Genomic DNA, 20197 nt, shown 5'->3' with positions numbered 1-20197 from the left:
CTGTGGCATAGGCTGGCAGCTGCAGTTCTGATTCGATCCCTAGCCTGGAAATTTACATATGCTGCAGATGTTGCCCTAAAAACCAAAAAAAAAAAAAAAAAAAAAAAAAAGATGGAATGCTTGGTTTTACTTAAGGGATGATTTAAATATGAATAGTTTTTGTAAAGCAAAGACTATTTTAGGACAGAAAGATGATTTCTACCAGGACCCCAATGGCCCCCACCTCGTGATGTTCATATCCTGTGTAACCCCCACCCCTTGAGTGTAGGTTGGATTTATTGACTCACTTTACAGAACAGAACGCAGCAGAAGTTGGGATGTCCCCTCAAGGTGCGGCTGTAAAAAAACAGTGCCTTCCATCTTGGATGTTCTCCCTCCCTCTGTTACTTGCTCTGGGAGAAGCCAGCTGCCAATTGTTGAGCTGCTCTAGGGAGAGGCCCCCAGGGCAAAAAACGTATGTCTCCAGCCAGCCAGCCACCAGTGAGAACCTGAGACCCACCCACAGCCACAGGGGTGAGCCTGGAGATGCTGGCTGACCCAGATGACACCTTGATTGCAGCGTTGTGAAAAACCCTGAGTCGGAAGCACCCAGCTAAGCTGCGTCCAGATTCTTGAGTCATAGGACTTGTGAGATTGAGATAACACATATTTGTTTTTTGAAGCCAGTGGAGTTTGGTGGCAATTTGTTTCGATTGATCATTGATTATTCATGATTACCATAAGGGAAAAAAAAGGATAGGTTTTGGAGTCAAGGAAAACTTGACTAAAGCCTAACTTAACTAATACAGCTATGCAACCGTGGGCATTGAAGTGGACCTTCACTTTGTCAACTATGAAATGGAGTAACAGCAATTACCTTACAGGACTGTTATTATTGTTCAATTGAACTGCATTTACTAAGTGACTAGTGAAAGGCCTAAGATACATTGGGTACTAATCTAATATTTCATTTCTCTCTCCTACCCCTCAGTATTCCCTTTAATCCTGTCTTTCTTCTTTACCACCCTTTATTGAGCAAAAAGATGCTCAAAACATTAGTGAGTGTGTCTTCCAATTTTTAGACCAATGGTTTAAGGAGACAGGATATAGCAGAATTTCAAAGGTAGAGCAGCTATCACTTGATCTAGAGGTGGGGAGAAAAGGAAGAGGTGCAGGAAAGGAAGAGAAGTCACCCTTAAAGATGCATTTCTTGCCAACAGGTTTGTTTTTTGATTTCATGACAGGAGTGGATATAAAGATATGCCAGTGTTTACTTACCCCTCTCCCCAAAGTGGATATTCTCAGAGTGATGACTGAAAGCTGGGCTCAACATGCCATGATTTTCCCGAAGTGTAAAATGCATGGTCTTCTACCGGCATTTCTGAGGCTGTTTGTACTCTTTTCCTAAGGAAGAATAAAACCAAAGAAAAGGGCAGTAAGGAGGTTCAGCAGCTGTTGGCAAGTCCTGTGGGATGTGCAAATAGCCTAAACTTCCTGAGATTCAGAGATCAGCCCAAATTCATCTTAATTAAAAGTTGTTTATAGCATGGCATCTGCCTAAAGAGCACTGGAAATGGAGTGAGAAGTACCTACCAATTCCTTGTCTGACATCCAGTTGTCATGTAACCTTGAACCTAAGTATCAATATCTCCGAAGTTAAAAGGAAGAAATGGTTCCTCAGATTCCTTCTACTGAAAAAATCCATTAAACTAGTTAAAGTTTTTTAAAAAAACTTTATCTTCCACGCCCCCTGCACCCCATACTGAAATTTCTATTCAGATGTTTTTGAACCAGGAACAAATAAATATAACTTCATGCTGTAATTTGTAGCACATAAATCTGCTTTTGATTATAAAATCCGGATTTAGAATGAGAAGTCCTGACAGTCTGCCGTGATGGGAATAGAATGTGTGTGTGTGTGTGTGTGTGTGTATGTGTGTGTGTGTGTGTGTGTGTGTGTGTGTGTGTGTGTGTGTGTGTGTGTGTGTCAGGGGGAGGGCAGTTAATAAAATTAAAGCTTTATACCCCTCAGTATGAAGTCCATAGATAGTGCTTAACACTGAAAAGTGGAGAAGTGGCAATACGAGAACATTAGCGAGAGATAAGGAAGTAAATGTCAAAGGAATCAACTGAAGACCTACAAGTGGTTGAATCTGCAGAAAAGAAAAGAAGGTTGTTATTCTTTATACGAAGACCATTAAAATACCAACTCTTTGAACTATATACCTTTAAAATTTTGGTCAAAATAAAAACTGAAATTAAATAAGTATATCCATCCAAAAAACAAAAAACACTGAAGCTTTGATGGGTATTCAGGCAGACGTTAGATGAGGCATATATTAGTGGGTGTGGGGTAGGACTACACGAACATGATAAACCATGATAAGAGTTTTAGTCTTTATTCTGAAATGTATGGAAAACCCAAGAAATAATTTAAGCAAAGATGGCACATGATCAGATTGCGTTTTGAAAACAACAGTCCGACTCCCCTGTAAGACTAGAAACTCCATGAGAAGAGGGACCAAAGACAGTTATGGGAACCGTAGTATCTAACGGCAAAGCCTAATACCTAATAGTGCTCAATAAATAACTGATGCATGAAGAAACTGATGAATGACTGAAAGTCCCTTTTCTTCCCTATGTCTGCTTCCTCATCTGTATAATGAGGAGAGTAGACCTGCTTCTTAACTTGTCTGTCCTCTTTTCTCCTACTCTCAGGAATGTTGGGAAAACAAATGATGTAGTAAGTATAAAAAAATATCTTTAGCATCTTGCAAAGCACCACACCTTAAAAGGGTGGCAGCAAAAATATTCTGGTAAATTGAGGAGTAGCACATCTGTAAATTAAGTTAAATATAAATATCTGCTCTATATGATAGTAGAAAAATTATCTTGGATGAAATAGAGAGGGATCGAGAATCCACCTCAGAATGGGAGAGTCTTTGAAAACTTAATTCCTGAAATTATTTTTCCATTTGCTTTTCAAGATGTTTAGACTGAAATAAGTATTTTCTTCTGGGGAGCACACATAAATGCAGCCTAGTCAATATGTTAGAGAGTGTGTGTGTGTGTGTGTGTGTGTGTGTATGTGTGTGTGTGTGTGTGTGTGTGTGTGTTGCATATTTATAATATCAGCATACTTTCTAGAAAAATTTATGTGAGCGGCAGGAGTTTGTCATAAGCAATAAAATATTTTATATGGATTCTTTCCCATTCTTTCCAAAGGGATTTCTCAGTGTTTTTTTCTGCAACTCAATTTCAGACTCAAGAGAGGCCCTGCTGCTAGTTTTTTCCCAGCCACTCCTGTCTCCCTTGCCTTTGCCACAGAGCACTGGAGTGAAAGACAGGCCATTCCCAGATTGGTATTTGCCGATTAAATGAGGACCTCTGGCATCAATGGCCTTTTGCACCTTAGCAGGTCAGGAGGAATCGGGGAGACATTCTTATCCCCTATTATTAGTGTCAGAATCCAGGTGATTACAGAACAGGAAATCTCATGGAAATATTAAAGTTCCCCTGAGATGTTAATGTTGAAAGGACCAATCATGAGGTATATTTGAAGTATGTGAAAGGCCTTCCTTACCTTGCACTGTCTCTTACTACTAGACCTGGATAATTTTAGCCTAAAGCTTGCACTCTGCCTTTGTGGCACCCAAATAACTCACTTTGCCTTAACAATGCCAGACATTCAAGAATTGAACTTGGGATTCACCGTAATAGCTTGCACTTTTTTCTCAGTCTTCTTCTGCATCCATCTTTCTCTCTGCCTTACTCATTCTGTCTTACAAATATGAGAAAATTTTCTCATGTGTCAACTAAAAAATAAATTCCATCAGTCTTTTATATAGTTTGTAGAGAAACAGTAAAAGTGGAAAACTCGTATACTAGAAACTACAAAACATGACTGAAAGAAATGAAAGACCTAAATAAATAGAGCAATCCCACGTTCATGGATCAGAAAGTTGAATATGGTTATAATGGCAATATTCCCCCAAACTGGCTTACAAATTTGATACATTCATATTAAAATCCCAGCTTCCTTTTTCTTTTAGAAATTAGCAAGCTGCTCCTGAAATTTATGTGTAAATCAAAGGACCCAGAATACACAAAACAATCTTAAAAAAGAGCAAATTTGGACGTTTCATACTTCTGGTCTGAAAACCTTCTACAGATCTACAGTAATCAACATAGTGTGATACTGGCGTAAGGATAAATATACTGATCAATGGAATAGAACTTGTGGTCAAGAAATAAACTCTTAAATTTACAGCCAACTGCTTCCCAATTGTTAGGGTGCCCTAACAATTCAATGTGGAAAGAATGATCTTCCACACATGGTGCTAAGACAACTAGATATTCACATACAGTGAATGATGTTAAACCCCTACCTTAAATCATGTACCAAATTAATTGAAAATGAATTATAGACCTAAATGTAAGAGCTAAAACAATAAAAGCAAGCATAGGTATAAATCTTTGTGACTTGGATTATGTAATAGTTTTTTAGGACAACCAAAGCACAAGCACCCATACACATAAACACTGGATTTCATCAAAATTTAAAACTTTCGGAGTTCCCGTCTTGGCGCAGTGGTTAACGAATCCGACTAGGAACCATGAGGTTGCGGGTTCGGTCCCTGCCCTTGCTCAGTGGGTTAACGATCCGGCGTTGCCGTGAGCTGTGGTGTAGGTTGCAGACGCGGCTCGGATCCCGCGTTGCTGTGGCTCTGGTGTAGACTGGTGGCTACAGCTCCGATTCAACCCCTAGCTTGGGAACCTCCATATGCCGCGGGAGTGGCCCAAGAAATAGCAACAACAACAACAACAAAAAAAAGACAAAAGACAAAAAAAAAAAAAAAAAAATTAAAACTTTCATACTTTAAAGGATGCCATCCATCAAGAATGTAAAAGACAACTCAGAGGATGAGAGAAATATTTGCAAATCACTTATCTGCTAAGAAGTTTGTGTTCGGTGTTTCTAAAGAACACAATTTAGGAATTCCTGTCGTGGTGCAGTGGTTAACAAATCTGACTAGGAACCATGAGGTTGCAGGTTCGATCCCTGCCCTTGCTCAGTGGGTTAAGGATCATGCGTTGCCCTGAGCTGTGGTGTAGGTTGCAGACGTGGCTCGGATCCCGCGTTGCTATGGCTCTGGCATAGGTCGGTGGCTGCAGCTCCGATTGGACCCCTAGCCTGGGAACCTACATATGCCACGGAAGCGGCCCTAGAAAAGGCAAAAAGACAGAAAAAAAAAAAAAAACAACACAATTTAACAACAAAAGACAAATAATCCAATTAAAATTAAATTTGAATAGAAATGTATCTAAAAGAGATATGCACATGAGCAATAATCTCATGAAGATATGTCCAATGTCATTAGTCATTAGGGAAATACAAATCAAAACTGCAGTGAAAATACCATTTAAGATCTGAAAGGATGTTTACAATCAAAAAGACAGACAATATCAAGTGTTAACCATTATGCAGAGAAAATGGAATCTTCATATACTGCTAGTGGGAATCCATTCCAGCAATTCCACTTCTAGGTAAATATCTAGTAGAACTGAAAAAACATCAACACAAAAACTAAACTTGTATATAAATATTCATAGTGGCATTATTCATAATAGATAAAAAGTAGAAACACCCTAAATATCTATCATTTGATGAATGAATAAACAGAATGGTATATCCCTATAATGAATATACCAAAAAGGATTGAAGCATTGATACATACTACACCATGAATGAACCTTGAAAACATTCTAAGTGAAAAAAGCCAGACACAAAAGTCCACATATTGTGCAATTTCACTGACATGAATAGGCAAATCCAGAGGGACAAAAAGTAGATTAGTGGTTTCCAGGGACTGGATGGAAGGGGAAATGGGACATGACTGCTAACAGGTATCAGGGTTTTGGGGGTGGGTGATAAAATGTCCAGGAATTAAATTCTGATGGTTGTAAAATCTCGTGAATATATTCAAAACCACTGAACTGTACACATTAAAATTTTATGAAGTGTAATTATATCTCAAAACAAATTTGTAAAGAATACTGTTACAATGCATAATAATAGCAGCTAAAATTTATTAAGTCCTTACTAGGTCAGAGGCTAAAACAGACATTGGCTAACACTCCACAGAATAAAATTTGTTGCTAGGGAAAAACCAATGGAAAGATCAAGGATGTCAGACAAAGACCACATTCTATAAATTTGACACAGGAGGAAGGCACCCAAAAAATGGCAGACACTATATGTATATATATATATATATATATATATATATAAAATCAGAAAAAAAGAACAAAACCAAATATTTAAATAATTAATCCTAATAAAATACTTTCAATAAGTATTTTAATTATTTATTTATTTCAATAAAATAGAAAGGATGGTGGGAAATTTTGGAATGGCTTATTGTACTTATAGGAAATTGTCTTAATAGAGCTCTCAATGGAAAATACATTCCTTAAAAACTTTTACGACTGTCTTCATTTTACTCAGTCTCATCTTTAAATTTGTTCTCAACATATAAATTTATAATTAAGAAATTTGTTCTCAATTATATCAATAATTTATGGGGTTTTTTGGGCACCCAATAGTAGTCCAGACATGGCACATTTTGAAAGGTACCTGAGTTGTTTCCAGTTTTTGTCTAATACAAATAAAACTCCTAGGAAGATTTGTATAAAAGTATTATGTGCAAATAAGATTTAATTTCTGTGGAGTAAATGCCCAGAATACCATTGCTAGGTTGCATGATAGTAGCCACATGATAATTTTTTTTTTTAAAAAAAGGAACTACGACCAATCTGTTTTCCAGAGTGACTGTGCCAGTTTACACATTCACCAGCAATGTATGAGTGATGCATCCTTGCCATCACTTGATGTCATTCACTGTTTTTTATTTTAGTCATTCTGATAGGTGTATAGTTAGTGATAACTCACTGTGGTTTTAATTTGCATTTCCCTAATGACTAATAATGTTAAACAACTTTTCTTGTGCTTATTTCCCATCTACATATTTTCTTCAGTGAAATATCTTTTGTCCATTTTCTAATTGGATTGTTTGGTTATTTTATTGTTGAGTTTTTAGAGTTCTTTATATATCCTAGATACTAGTCTTTTGTTAGATTTGTGGTTTGCAAAGACTTCCTCCCTGTCTGTAGCTTGTCTCTTTATTTTCTTAGCAAAGTTTTTGGTGAAACCAGAGCTTTAAGTTTTGTTGAAATTCATTTTATCAACTTTCTTTTTATGGATTGTGCTTTTGGTGTCAAGTCTAGTAACTTGGCTCTGTCCCAAATCACAAAAAAATTTTCTCTTTTTTTCCCAAAGACCATATAGTTTTACATTTTACATTTATGCCCATAATCCATTTGTTAATTTGTTTTTTATAAGTTGTGAGACTGATCAAGCTTCATTATTTTGCCCTTGGATGACCAATTGCTCCAACATTGTTTTAAAAAACTATCTTTCCTTTATTAGATTACTTTTACAACCTTGTAAGAAAATCAGTTTGGCATATTCATGTGAGTCTGTATCTGGGTTCTCTATTCTCTTCTATTGATCTATGTGCTTACCCCTTGACTAATATCACACAATCTTCATTACGCTAGCTATATAATCAGTCATGAAATTCAGGAGGTGGACTCTACATATCTTATTCTTCTAAAAATTACTTTGGCTGTCTCAGTTCCTTTGCATTTCCATATGAATTTTATAATAATTTTGTATATATCTACAAAAAGTCTGGCATTAAACCTGTATATCAATTTGGGGAGAAATTGACCTCTTTACTAAGTTGTCTTTCAATTCATGAACGTGATATGTCTCTACATTTATTTTGATTTTCTTTGATTTCCTTCACCAGTACTTTATAATTGTCAGCATATAAGTCCTCTACACACAATGTTAGGTTTGCGCCTAAGTATTCTTTTTTTTTTTTTTTTTGAGTGGTTGTAAGTGGTATGGTGTTTTGAATTCAGTGTCCATGTGTTCATTGCTAGAATATAGAAATGCAGTTAGTTTTTATACATTTATTTTGTAGCCCATGACCTTCTTGAACACCTTCTTGGCTCCAGGAGGTTTCTATAGTTGATTCCCTAAGATTTCCCACATAGATAAGCATGTCATCTGCAGAGAGAGACAATTTTATGTCTTTCTTTTTGATCTGTATATATTTTATTTCCTTTTCTTGCCTATTGCACTAGCTAGAACTTCCAGCAGTATTTTGTACAAAAGATGAAAGACAATCTCACCTGTTTCCTGATTTTAGAGGGAAAGCTGTAATTTTTTTGGAAAATGTTCAATTTCAAGATAGCAAAGTTTGCTTCTATTCCTAGTTTTCTCAGTGCTTTTTTTTTTATCATGAAAAGGTGTTGAATATTGTCAAATATTTTTTCTTCATCAATTAAGATGATCATGTGATTTTTCTCTATAGACTGCTAATAAAGTGGATTATTTTGATTTTCAAATAATTATCCAGCCTTCCATTTGTGGAACAAACCCACTTGGTCAAGGAATAGAGTTCTTTCTATTATGGCTAAATTCTATTTGCTAATATTTTGCCTCTAAATTTGTGAGGTATGTTGGTCTGCGGTTTTCTGTTTTTGTACTGTCAATGTCTGGTTTTAGTATTATGGTATTAATAACCTTATAAAATGAATTGGTAAGTGTTTTACCCCCTCTTCTATTTTCTATAAGATTTTCTATAGAGTTGATATTAATCTTTTTAAATATTTGATAGAATTTTTTAGTGAAACCATCTGAAGCTAGAGATTTCTTTCTTTGAAAGATTTTAAATTGTGAATTTGATTTCCCTAATAGTGAACTATTTCATATCAGATGAGTTTTGGTAGTCCATGCTTTTTGAAAAATTAATTCCTTTCATCCAATTTATCAAATCTACACCTAAATAGGTGTATGTAATGTTCCTTTAGTATCATTTTGATGTTTGCAGGGTCTATGGTGATAGCTCATGTTTTATTCCTGATAATAATAACGTGTGTCTTCCCTCTATTTTTCTTTGTCAGTCCCGCTAGAGGTTTGCCGATTTTGTTGATCTTTTCAAAGACGAAAGAGCTTTGTTTCATTGATTTTTTTCTATTGTTTTCTGTTTTTAATTTCATTGATTTCTGTTCTTATCTTTATTTCCTCCTTCACTTTCTTTGGTTTATTTTGCTCTTCTATTTTCTAGATTCTTGATGTGAGAACCCAGATTAGCTGAGATTTTTCCTTTTTAAGGTAACCAGTGGGAATGGAAGTCCCAGTTCCCTACTGGCCTCCTTTGACACCACCCTGACCCCAGGTGGGGTGGGACTGGGGCACTTTGTTACTGCTTAGAGGGAATAGAAGTTTAGACTGACATTTGATCTTGGCTGTGTTGGTGGGGACCCCATCTTTGGCTTGCTTGGAGTAGAACAGCTTTTATCTAAAAGCTTCTTATCTGGGAAGGCTGCTCTTCGCTAGCACTCTGGCTAAAGAGAGAAGGCTCTTATTGGGGCTTTTCATGTCTGACGCCCTGGCATTTTCACATTGCTGGTCTTTCTAGTGCCCAGTCTATGATGCGTGAGGCAGAAAGGAAACCCGTGGAACTCCCCTCTGTGTTGCTTTTGGATCCCAAGGTCCCCAGCCAGTCTGTCTCTTCTCTCTATCTTTTAGACTCTTGTTTTATTCTGTTTTTTAAACATATAATATCCAAGAGTTTTAATTGGACCTGGCAAGAAAAATAGAGAAAAATAAATCTACTTGAACTTCCTAGAAATGAGGTCTGATTCTAAAATGTTAATGTGACCAGTTTACTGAAGAGGTTGGACCGGAAAGTAAGTTATTTTCCTCTCATTACTACTCTTCAAATTCATTCCACCAGGCTCCCTACACTGGATGATATGGTAAGGAGAGCCTCATATTTTTCAGATCCATTTCAGGTATAAAAAGTCTTCATTTTTAGGGATCAAAAAGGCAATCCCAACTAAACCAAACCAAAACTTTAATTTCTCACCCACTTCAAAGGAGTCTTTTTCTTTCTACCACATCAAGTCTAACCTAGGCTTAACAACCTGCATAGGAAAGGACTTTGCTTTCCCCTCCGCTTTGCTCTTCCTTCTTTCTAGCTCTGTGTCTGTTGCTTCTTTCCAGTCTATGGTTGGGGCCCAAAGAGGGAAAATTAAAGGAAAAGAGCAGAGTGTTATCTTATGGGCTGGAGCTTCTGTGGTCAAATGTGAGTGCCTTCTGCCTGGCAGGTACCCAAATATGACTTTTTCTCTCTATTATGGGTTCTCCTGAGACCATGCTCTGAGGAGACCACGGGCGCTACAGTGTTTTCTGTCATGGGTGATGCAGTCTTTTAGTAACAAAATCCAGCTTCTGGGCAATTGCTGCCATGCAGGTGTTTAGACTCCCATTCCTTGGCTCTTCCATCCAGCTCAGGGAACACTGGGGAGAGAACCTGGGAGGGTGCGCTCATGATTGGTGAGGAGATCACGTGCGAAAAGGGAATAGAAGTGGTTAAGAAACCGACTGCAGCAGCTCAGGTCGCTATGGAGGTACGGGTTCCATCCCTGACTCTGCACAGTGGATTGAAGAATCCAGCGTTGCCACAGCTGTGGCATACAGTGCAGCTGTGGCTCGGATTTGATCCCTGCCCTGGGAACTTCCATATGCCATGGGTGCAGCCATAAGAAAAAAATAGAAAGAAAGAAAAGAAGGAAAAGAAAAAGGAAAGAGAATAGACTTCAACAGGATAGCATAGCATTGCCATTCATCTCCTCTGCAAAGAAGCAAATTCCATCCAGAGAGCAGATAAATGCAGAGACTTTTCCTTCCTCTCCACGGCCACCAGAAAATGTCAAGCCCAAGGAAGAAAAAGCCTACATAATTTTCCTTTTTTCAACTGGAAAATATATCTTCTCTGGTCCATCATAGTTTGTACATGACATCTGGAAGGAGGTATCTCACGCTGCCTGTTTGAAGGGCAACCCATTTGGCAGTCTCCTGGGGAAAGCACAGAGCAGAGCTGATTTACGGCATCACCGCAGGCATCACCACAGGCATCAGGACCAGGCTGGGGAAACCCACAGCACAGCCCCAAGGCCACATTCCAGCCTGTGAATAAATCCTGTGGGTTGGGAATGTGCTGCGAACCCAGTGTGCATGGACCGCCTGCCCGTGCAGAAACCTCTGACAACACTTTCCTATGAGAGACCTGGGCTCTGGGGACGCCGGCTTCCTGCTGCGTCACTGTGATGTGACCACGAGGGTGGGAACCAGGCCCAGGAAAACTTCCTCCTGGACTGGGTCGACCCTTGTGCAGAATCCTGGCTCAGAGCTGAGTGCTTTTCCCTGAGATATCAGGGCCTCTGTCACCCTGTCCGTAGGGGCCCCTCTAGCTGCCGCCCCGCCAGGATCTGTCTTAATGCACCCTTGAGACTCTAGAACTAAGAACCAACCAATAGCAGGACCTCTCTGTGTCCCAAGACAAAGGGGCCAGATTTAGAAAATTTGATGACTCAGGTGCATGGGAATTTGAGGGTCTCTCATGCTATCAACAAAGCAAACAAATTTTAAAAATGAATAAAATGTGAATTAGAGCACAAAAATGTCAATGGGACTGTCTTTGAACAATTAAATTATGTTGATTTTTCCTCTTTTTTTTGGTCTTTTCAGGGCTACACCCGCAGCGCATGGGGGTTCCCAGGAGAAGGGTTGAATCAGAGCTGTAGCCAGCGGCCTACGCCAGAGCCACAGCAACACCAGATCTGAGCCGCATCTGTGACCTACACCACAGCTCACGGCAACACCAGATCCTTAACCCACTGAGCAATCCCAGGGATTCAACCTGCGTCCTTATGGATACTAGTCAGATTTGTTTCCTCTGTGCCATGATGGGAACGTCTCCTCTTTTTTACTTCGTTGCATTTTCCAAGTTTTTTTTGTTTTGTTTTGTTTTGTTTTTTACTTTTATATTAGGAAAGTAGCTTTATTGAGGAAAAATTACGAGAATAACAACTAATAGCATCAATTTAATGTTGCCCTCCAAGAGATCATAAACACTGCTAGTAAGTAAAGGCTTATAGCTTTAAACTCCAGGAAGTTCCAAAGCTGCTGGGACTTTTATCTCTCTGGGCCAGGACCCCCAGATATTGCCTGTCACCAAGACCTCAGTGGTTACCACGTCACAAAATCTATACATTTCCTAACAAAGGAATCGGCTATGCATAGTTTCCTCATAATCCCATAAAGAACGAAACAGCCCACCTAATATAAGCCCACTATACAATCCTATGAGATCATTACACAATGCCTTTCGAAGAAGAAACAATGACATAATGAAAAAGCCATTTATGGAGCCTTTACTGGGTGCCAGCAGGGCACTCTACCCAGGTCTTTAATCCTTACAACAAGGATTTATGGGTGTGGTCTAGGGTTGGGTTTACTCAGACTTCTGGGTTTGGATCCTGGCTCAACCATTTGTGAACTCTGTGACTTGAGTAGTCATGTCACCTCTTTTAACCTCAGTTTCCTCATGGTGATAAAAGATGATAATAGTACTACCTACCTGATAAAGTTTTTATGAGGATTAAATGAGATATCTCTGGTAAAATATATAGCATGATGCCTGGCTTAAACTAAGAATGCCATGTATGCTAGTTATTATTAACCTCATTTTACAGAGTACGGGGGGGGGGGGGTGTGTGACATGTATATAATATGGCTTCCACCCTTGTGGAATTTATTTGAATAATAAGTAGATAGAACTCTAGCCAAGTAGTGCCTATATCCCCAAGTCTCCAGACCAAGCCACAGCTGAGTACTCTCTTTTTGCTTAGCCACTATGATCAGGAACTTAGGAGGATGGTGTTTGGAGGACGGTTTTAGCCAGGTGGTTGGAGGACACCTGATAGTCTGTCCATGGCTGCTTATGCCACACATTCACGTGACCTGTAGGCTGTCAAGTCAGGTTCTTACATCGAGCCATGAGTCTGCTCAACCTAAGACAAGTCCCTCCAGGCCACTGAGATGTCTGAGTCATTCTTTCACAGGCAGTAAGATGGATTCTTCTGCATTAGATGAGTCCAATGAGCAATTTAAAGGGCTCTGTGTCTCTTCTCACTTTCTGCATTCTTCCTGGGTGATTGACGTTATCCACTCCATTGCTTTTACCTATCACACATGACATGTCTTGGAAAATACAGATACTATAGTCAAGCAAAAACTTCATAACCCACCACCAAGTCTCCCTTAAGCTCCAGACCCATTAGAACAGTTAGGGATTCTTTCAGTTGCAAGTAACAACAACAATAAAATTCAGTTTACAGTGGTGTGGCAGAGACTCTAAGCTGCTCACAAAATCCATTCTTCCATACGCAGAAGTTGGTATGTGGTTTCCCAGTTACCCTATATTTCTCAGTTTCCCTTGCAGTTAGAAGTGGCCATGTGATTCCATTCTCTTTAATGGAATGTGAGTGGGAGTGATGTGGCCGTATATATGTGTGCCTGGCCCATAAAACCCCCCGAAAGGGCATCTCTATCCTCTTCCTCCCTCTGGATAACTGTGATTCAGAGCCATCTTAGAGGCCACATGTTGAAAACAGCAGAGCCAACGTTAGTTTGTGTTCTTGAGTTTTCCGTCACCACCCACCTGCCACATCCAGTCACAACCACTCAAAGGCAAGGAATAAATTCTGTCATATCTGAGTCATTACGTTGGGAGTCTATTTATTACCTCAATATATCCTATCCTAAATAAAACAGATGCCTTAAAATAGCAGAACATCTTTTTTTCTTTTTTGGCCACACCCACAGCATATGGAAGTTCCCGGGCCAGGGATCAAATCTGAGCCACAGATGTGACCAGAGCCTCCCAGAAACAATACAAGATCCTTAACCCACTGCACGGCAGTGGGAACTCCAAATAGCATAACATTTTAATCTTACTTAGCAGGAGGTTCAGAGATTGTCAACACTATTCAATGCAGATTTATTCCAATGCTCAAAGTTGCCATGAGGGACCAGGTACTCATTGCAAAGGGGAAAGCTGGACTTGGGGTTATGCTCACTTCCAGTCAGAGGGTTATTTCCCCAGGTGGTGTGTCTTTTTATTCATCCAGGATGTCCCCTCGTTATGTTTCATTAGCCAGAATAAATGAATCACTTGCCTACAATTTGATGAAATGGCCAAAGGTAATGAGAATAGCACAACTGGTTTAAATCAATTATAATTCATCCATAGGAGTTAGGCCAATCTTTTCTAATATCAAAGGCTCTCTCTTTGTAACATAGTAAGTTGGGATTCTAGCAGGAGGAAAATGGAATGTAGGGCATGGTTGTTAGGTAAGCAAAGATTAGTGTTACATTCATGTACCCAACTATTTGGTGACCGTATCCGCACCTTGGCACACCAGGAATCATCTTTAACACCTAAAATAGAAGATTTTATCTTCTAGATGTTCCCAGTGCTGCCCTTTTTCTCCATTCTCTGCTAATAGCTATCTCTAGTCTGCGTTCTGCTCTAGTTCCCATACCTGCCACTGCAGGGATCCTACAAAAACTCAAATCTGACCTCAAGACCACACTGCTAAAATACTCCAGTGCCAGTGGCTACCCTCTGGCTACAAAATCAACTCCTGTGTGTGAACACTAAAGATCTCCATCATGGGATTTCTGCCTTACTGGTCCACTACCCAGCAATTCCACATTTTTGTAAGACACACACACACACCCTTTATGTTTCTCTTTACTCCGCCCAGAATACGCTTTCCTTTCCTTTTCATCTGTCCAACCTTAAAACATCATTCCGTCTTCAAAATCACTCTTTCCCTGCCTTCTCCCCAGGACTGACTCCAGCCCCCCTTGCCCTCAAGCTTGTCATGCTCCTTAGTGACCATATCGTGAACTACTCCAGGTCCTTGTCCGCATGTCTGTCTCTCCAACTACCCTGAAACCTGCCTGAGGGCAGGGCCATAGCTTATTCGCCCAGTGACTGGCACAAAGTAAACACTTTTGCAAATAGATGGAATAAAATCCTAAATTGGCACAATGCAAGTGATTAGAAATAAGTCTTTTAAAGCCTTTTACACCTGGGACTACCATACAATTTCATAGGTATGTTTTATCAGAACTGGAAAATAAATACTTCTTTTCATAGCATATACTGTTAAAAGATTAATTCTTTGTTAAGTAGGATTTCTAGATATCCACAGAGAGTTACCAACAGAGTGCTAAAGTGAAAATGTGTTCTTCGGCGGAATGAGCAAGGTGGCAGAATTTGACAATAATGATAATATTATTGCTTAATAATGGCTATGACAGCAGCCAATTGTTGGGTACTTACATTGTGAAGTTACTTTGCACATATTTTAAAATTTAATCTTCACTATAACATCATGCTCTTAATATACTATAAGAAAACCAAGACTCATCAGCATAAGTGTTTGTTTAGGTTCCCGTAGCCAGGTGAAAAACAGAACCAAGGCAGAATCCAGTTCCTTTTGTTCTTTTTACGTTCATACCAGTGGTAAATGGAACTTCCCGGGATAGGGGTCAAATTGAACCTGCAGCTGCCGGCCTTTGCCACAGCCATAGCAATGCAGGATCTGAGCCACATTTACAACCTACATCACAACTCACAGCAGTGACATATCCTTAACCCACTGAGTGGGACCTGGGATCGAACCTGCATCCTCACGCACACTGTCAGGTTCTTAAACCACTAGGCCACAATGGGAACTCCAGAATCCAGTTCTTCAGATTCCAAAGCCTGCCTTTTTAACTAATCTACCAACCTCCCATAACTTAATCTATTGGGAAATTGTGAGAGAGTCTCTTACCTGTAGAAAGAGAGAGGGAGAGGGAGGGAGATTTTAGACATTCAGCCTGAGAATTAAATTTACTCTCATAATGAAAAAAATCCCAACATGGTCAAAGGTGGTGGCCAGATGTGTGGAGAGTCGCTCTGTGGATGGGCTGCTTCCATCCAAGAACACCACTGCCTAGAACTTCAGAAGGAGGCAGGAATGTTAGCTCAGGGTTTCCCAAACTGAAAGTGCCCTAGAATCCCTGGATTTGAGCTGGCTTTGCCCCTGACCAGGTGTGTAAGCTTGCGCAGCTTGCGCCCATCAATGACTGGGTGGGACCCTGCTGAAGTGCAGACTGAGGACCTCGGCCGTGGATCAGCACCCTGCATCTCACTGCTGCAGACACTCACTTCTTTGAGCCACTGGCCTTGAAAGTCACCAGCCCACCGCTGTACCTCCACGGCAATCCCATCTTCTGAAGGCTCGCCTTAGTGGAAGCCCAGAAGGTCACAGCACCCTGTGCCTGAGGGGACCAGGGGTCCCTGCTTCACAGGAAGGCTTTGTTTTATCCAAATCTCTCTCCATGTAGCAAACAAAAACCTACCTAAATTGAAGTTAAACATCCATCTAAATATCTGCCACTGCCATTCTGTGAAATTAGGAGAATTGATTAGCCCATCCACCTCTAATGTTATCTTTTTGCTTCACACTTTCATGACCCAAGAAAGTCTCCTGAAATAGGGCCCAGAGGTGTTTCAGAAGCTGAAAAGCAGCAGAACAGCTGGGGGTCATTGATCCTGGCTCCACTGCACCTGTGGCTCCAGTCACCTGCCAGATGAGACTGCCCCCCTGTACCCCTGCCCTGTGTCCCCTCTGAACGATGGATCCATCTGCTCACAGGCTTGGGAAGAGGACAAGAGGTGAGACATGCAGGTTCTGGGCCCAGAATGCAATCAAATCAAATCCATGCCACAGCTGCAACCCAATTCGCTGGCCAGAAATCCAACCTGTGCCACCCCTGTGGCAATGCTGGATTCTTAACCTGCTGTGCCGCATGGGAACTTCCAAGCCATCCTTCTTCTAAAGAGGTCAAAGAGAGCTCCCTGGTCATAGGTGACCTGTGGAGTATTTGGCTTAATCTGAGGACATAGAATTCAAACATCCAGGCCTTTGACGGGAGGGCTAAATACTGAATGACTTCCAGCAAAGGAATGGAGGAAGAAAAGATGTATTTATTGAGTGCTGACCATGCACTAGTCACAGTGCTAGTTGCTTTCACGTATCATACTTCTCCTGCTCTGCAGATCTGCAGGCCAGGCACATCAGGACTATTACCCCATTTCACAGAAGGAGAAACTGAGGCTTGAAGCAATTGAGAGACTGCCCACTCTTCCACACTTGGCTAGGGACAAAGTCAGAATTCAAATCCAGGTATTCCAGAGCCACTTCCCGGGTTCTGTCTACTGCACCATGCTGTAATTCTAGACGCTGACCCATCTTAATTTTGAAACCTCAACTTTCCTTCTTTAACTGAGAAGGACATAGAGGCCCCTGGAGGGTTAAGGACTCGCCATGGTGTGTGCTGACTGGCTTCACCCTTTGCTTCACTAACAGTAGCTTCGAGTTGTTGCTGTTAGGTGTATAACATCCCTGAGGACTTCTCAGCTTTGTGATGACACTGGCATCACATATCATTTTGCTAGGCTACAAAATGGAGGCCAATAATAATACCTACCTCACAGGAACTGATAAGAAACATTTTGCGCAGTATATGACTCGCCATTAATTGCTATTACCTATTAGAATTGTGTACATGAATCACTTTGTTGTACAATAGAAATTACCACACCATTGCAAATCAACTACACTGCAATAAACTTAAAAAAATTTGAAAAAAAATTGTTGTTGCTGCTGCTGTCATAACCAGTGCTGCTGTCATTATAATTGGTGCTCAAGACAAAATTCAATACTGGTTTGCTCCAGTTGTGTATTCAGCAAGTAGTGAGTGAGTGACCAGCTCCATGGCAGGCACTGTTCCACATAGGAGAGATACAGCAGTGACTGAGAAGGAGTCCTGTCCCCCTTGTGGAGCTGACATCCCACTGAGGGTGGGGTGGGGTGGGTGGAGGACTCAACATGTAAAGAAACAGTGTGATTTGGGGAGGTGAAAGGTACTTTGAAGGAACTAAACTAGGCAAATGGAATGGAGTGATAGGCTTCAGGTGAGGAGAGCTGCTTTAGCTTGGGGGTCAGGGGAGGCATTTCCAAGAAGAACCTATGAGCTGATGGCTGAGTGATGAGAAGGAGAAAGTCAAGCAAAGATGTGGGGAAGGGCAGGCCTGGCAGAGGGAATGGCCAGTGCAAGGTCCTGAGGTGGGAGTGAGCTCAGCATGTCAAATATACTTTCCTGATTCCAGAAACCTTCTTACACGGAGTGGGAAGAAGTAGTATTTATAGCCATTACAAGTGCTGACAGATGCTGGAGTCAATACTGAATGGTTTCGTATTCAGCTGTGACCTTGGAAAAGTCATCCAACCTCTCTATACGTCACTTTCCTGATTTGAAAATTGAGGAAAACAATAGCAAATATGAATTTAGTTAGACACGAAGACACTTAGTCACAGTTCTTGGCATATCACTAGTATGGGAAAGCTATTGATATTATTATTATTATGAGTCCTTAATACATACAAAGCACTTGAACAGTTCCTAAGAAAGATCAGCCGTCAACAAGTGTTAGCTATTGTTATTGGTGCCTAACACCTAGCGGGTTTTGAATTAATGTGTACACTGAACGAGTGGGTTGCTTTAGGGTTCCTCATTGTACCTTTCTATCTGGGTCAAGTGTAAAAGAAGGACTCACCAGTCACTTTATGATCTCACTTTAAAACGCATCAGTATAATCCCCATGGTTAGGATGACTTCTGTTTATCAGCAAGTCTGCCTTACTGAATGGAAATGATGCTTTAAAAAAAAATAAAAGGAAGAAAAACCAGAATTACAAAATTTGAGGCATGCTTTTTGAAACCAGTCAGTTTTTTGCCAAATGATTTAACTACTGTTTCCTCAGCACTGACTTGCAATGTATGATGTGTGATATCTCTGTTTCCTTCATCATTTCCTAAAGACGCTCATTCCCTTTAGGAGGTGAGATGCTGCTGTGAAAGGGTCAGTTCAAATTTGGCCACCATGGAGCTTGGGTTGGTTTCAATGGTTTCCCATCAATGTTTTCCTGGCTTCTGAACTATTACCTATGGGCTGTTGGCCCTGGAGACACCATAACTCATGGCTGACATGGTTTTGTTTCCATGCCAATTGGAAAGTGCAAATTCCCCCACACGACTGTCAAGAAGTGGGTTTTATAAGCTCAAACCAAGAGGTCCATGGCTGACCACTATGGTGCAGGATCAGTTGTAGCAAGAGTCCCTGGTGGTGTTTCTCTCCCTGGGGGACCTTCCCCAGCAGTGGAGCCACCAGGCTTGGGCGCTGGTGCTCCTTGGGCAGTCTCCATTCCAATTGCTTGGCCCCTCGTAGAAAAACTGATTTTTACAGATTCTCTATTTAGGACATCAAGATAGGTTGCCATGGAAAAATGACATCTTCTAATTAAAAACACAGAGAGGTCACAAGTTTCCCAGAACAACTAGGGCACAGATCCTAAAAGGAAAGAAATGAAACATTTGAAAAAAAAAAAAAAAAAAAGTCAAACAAACCTCCAGAGCTGCGTCAGCCTGTAACTTTCCAAACCTGAATGAAATGCCTTGTGTAGACAGAGCATGCTGAGTGGATAGTGTAAATTCACCCCAGTTGATGTCGATTTTGGCTGGCCAGGGCTGGGTTGGGCAACAGATCAGAGAGGCTTAGGGAATACTGACCAAGGACAATTATTCAGGGCTATCCTTTAAACTTTGGACATCTTAACTTAATATGCCTCAGGACAGGAAGAGTACAGGGAAGGGAAGAGCCGAAGGGAAGACTGCTAGCTGCGGCGGAAAACATTCCCACCACTCTGTCAATCTCCCTTCCTGGTAGCTTGCTTGGCACATGTACTGAGAGCAGTACCTGTAACACGTGTGTCGTGCTGACTGCCGTCTCCCACACTGGAATGTAGTTTTCTCCAGGACAGCCACAATGTTATATTTATCTTAGCATTGCCAGTGCTCAACATATTCTTTGGCACATAGAACATGTACAATAAATCCTTGTTGAGTGAATATTAATAAAAAATAATGAGTTGTCATTTACTGAGTGCATTGGGCATTGGAATATTATTAACCTTCTTTTCCAGTAAATAAACTGCAATTCAAGGAGACAAAGTAACTCACATAAATCCATCCTGCTAAGAGGAGCCTGGCTTTAAATGCGACACTGTCTGACTCCAAAGCTCAAGAATAAGTGAATCCTCATGGGGCTGATTTT

General features: G+C 40.6%; 1 long non-coding RNA gene across 4 annotated transcripts in view; it reads left to right on the top strand.

Annotated features, from left to right (window-relative positions):
- LOC102166460 (uncharacterized) overlaps positions 1–20197 on the top strand; it is a 418456-nt gene that overhangs the window by 314594 nt on the left and 83665 nt on the right. Inside the window, exon 6 of one of the 4 annotated variants that reach the window (XR_014844450.1) lies at positions 16502–16697. The exons of the other annotated variants lie outside the window; for them this stretch is intronic. This is a non-coding gene — a long non-coding RNA (uncharacterized LOC102166460). The remainder of the gene's footprint in view (positions 1–16501; positions 16698–20197) is intronic. 4 annotated transcript variants of the gene reach the window in all.

Source organism: Sus scrofa, chromosome 4 (assembly GCF_054392235.1).
Source record: "Sus scrofa isolate SSC_HxYL_T2T_F1_AM1 chromosome 4, Sscrofa_HxYL_maternal_Yorkshire_Landrace_v2.0, whole genome shotgun sequence".
Classification (NCBI taxonomy): domain Eukaryota; kingdom Metazoa; phylum Chordata; class Mammalia; order Artiodactyla; family Suidae; genus Sus; species Sus scrofa.
The sequence above is the reverse complement of the archived record's forward strand: the minus strand, read 5'-3'. Positions and strand labels throughout refer to the sequence as shown.